The sequence below is a fragment of the Terrapene carolina genome, unplaced genomic scaffold (assembly GCF_002925995.2).
Source record: "Terrapene carolina triunguis isolate 2854851 unplaced genomic scaffold, T_m_triunguis-2.0 Scaffold67, whole genome shotgun sequence".
NCBI lineage: Eukaryota > Metazoa > Chordata > Testudines > Emydidae > Terrapene > Terrapene triunguis.
In genome coordinates, this window is record NW_020664418.1 from 5101546 (window position 1) to 5104130 (window position 2585).

A 2585-nucleotide genomic window follows, 5' to 3' on the forward strand; every position below is an offset into this window, starting at 1 on the left:
GGGGGGGCGGCCGGAGGCTTTTTCGCCTGGGGCGGCGAAAAAGCCAGAGCCGGCCCTGCATGGAGGGGTGTGGCAGGGGCTGCCCTGCAGTGGCCCATGAGGCCCACCTCTTAAAAAACAGGCAGTATGCTAATATATGCACGTTACATAACGTAAGCCCAGATCCTCAAAGGTATTGAAAACAATGAGTTGGGCACCTAAATACCTTTGAGGATCTGGCCTGCACTGGCCTTATTGGATATTCCTCTGCTCTCTACTGCATGGAATCAGAGCTACACAGCTGTGTCATAGACTCTATACTGCTAACAGCTAATGGGGAGATTCTCCTTTAGCAAAAGTGGGGAGGAGTTGCTGGTTTTGGAGCAGGAGACTGAGTTCTACCGCCACTACCACAGTGATATCCCAGGCACTATGGTGATTAGCATGAATTCCTGTGCAGCCACAGATTTATTCCACCGCATCACCAGGTTGCATCTTGATACCAGTAGTGGATGATTGAATTTAAGAGCAAATGGCTAATGGTTTCTTCATGGATTTGCTTAACTGCTGGTAAGCTGACAGCTGTTTTGCTTAATTGGCACCTATGCAAACAGTTTGTGTGAAAAACTGCCCCTCCCTGGTGCAAATAAATAAATCTAACAGACTAAGCAAACCCAGCACAGGCAAATGCAACAGGCGCTGTGGGGAGTTCTGGCCGAGCCACGGCCGATTCCCTCCGTTGTGTTTCGTTCCTGCCTCAGCTCTGTGTGAATCTCAATTGAATTAAACGAAATCCCTTTTAAAAATAAAAAAGGCTCCCAGAACAGTTCTGGAGATGGATCTTTATCATTTTTATTAAAAGCTGCACAATGCACTGTCATTACACGGGGGGGGGGAGAGAAGAAGGAGTCCACCTCTTCCAGCCTCGCTTCCCCCCCACTAACGTCATAGTGGTGATATGCAAAAGCTCCCCAGGGAGTGATAGTGGGAAATGAAGACTATGAAAGGCTTTTATTGAGACCATCAATCTTGCTGGTGCTGCTGTGATCAAAGCCCCAGCCTTCCCAGGCAGAGGTTAGCTGGAGGAGCAAAGCGATCAGGTTTCGGGTAATGGCTGGGTGGAGTGGGGCTCTGTGCGGTGGGAGAGCACAAGAATCTCTGTGTTCCCAGCTCAGTGGGGAATGAGGGATGGGTAACGTTTACTCCTAATGCCTGGGGCCAGGGAGAGGTCCAGGCTCCGGATTGCTCAGTGGAGGCTTGACAAGGCTCCGAAACAAATTCGTCTGTGTGGAGACATTGTCTCCATATGTTGGGCCTGATTCTCAACTGGAGTCGCTCAATCACTCTAGCTACTCTCACTAGCATTAGGCTCACTGTGATTTCCTCTTCCGATATGGGCCCGATCCTGCAGTCCTTACTGAGCAAAATTTCATGCTGAAGTTGGCCAGGCCTGCAGGGTTGAGCCTTGAATGCAACAGGCCCTCTGCATGCAACCTGGTAGCTAACTCTTTAGTTGCTGGACTAACAGCACGCTATGGAGAGCACACAGACAATTTCACACCCGAGCCCTGAGAATCCCCTCACTCTTGCATAGCCTCTGCTCTGCAGGCCACAGGCCTGGATAGGCTGTCCTGTGAGCCCCATCCCCACTGTTCTTTCATTAACCCTCAGGGTGCCGTACAGCAGTGCAAGACTTTATCCCACCTTGAGGTGATGCCACCAGAGTACTGCTAGCACCTGATGGCCCGGGTCCTCAGGCATTGAGGCATGCAGCGTCCACTGATAGCTGTGCTGAAGAGACTGTCCTTAGGAACCAGACCCAGTCCCTCCATTTCTGGCTCTTCTCCAGAGGCAAACTGGTGTAACTGAGAGATTCTCTCCTGGGTGTATGACCCCAGGGAGCCTGCATTGCATTGGTAGATTAGTCAGCTAGTGAATCCTATATCTGACTCACCCCAATAGTCTGGCTAAGGATGGGAGCGCTGAAGAATCATTGTACTTAGCACAGGAGGAACAGCCTTGAACCTCCAAATCCATGACAACATTGGAAAGTCTCTGAGGCTCCCCCTGCCTGCTTGTCCTCAGCAGCTGTTGCTTAGTCACAGATGTGGGACTCCAATCAGCTAATGATACAGAACAAAACTAGCCTCCTTCTCCTCTCATATACCACAGCCCCCTCCCCCTTGCTGCCTTCAAAAGCTAGAGACCGTTGGGCTAGCCAGTGCGTGGATGAGAGACCTCCTAGAAGCAGCTGCGTGGGCTGTTGGGGCTCAATAGGTGGAACTCTGCCTTCTAGGTCAGTGCTGACCCTGTGGCCGTAAGGTTCTAGAGTTTGCTTGCTGTATTTCCAGATTGTGCATTAAGCCAAGACCCTGACCACTGGTGATGTATAAACCATGCAAGGTACTTCAGGTAAGAATATGTGACTATATTTCCCAAAGGGAAAACTGGACATCCCCAGCCACTTGCCTGAGTGCCCTGGCCCCATGCCAGGCTGTTGCCGGAACCCTGCCGACCCCACACATTCTGGAACGCTATCCCTCCAGCCCTGCCTCCCTGCCTGTGCGGGGCTGGCATCTCCGCTCGCCCCCCCCCCCCCCCCCCGT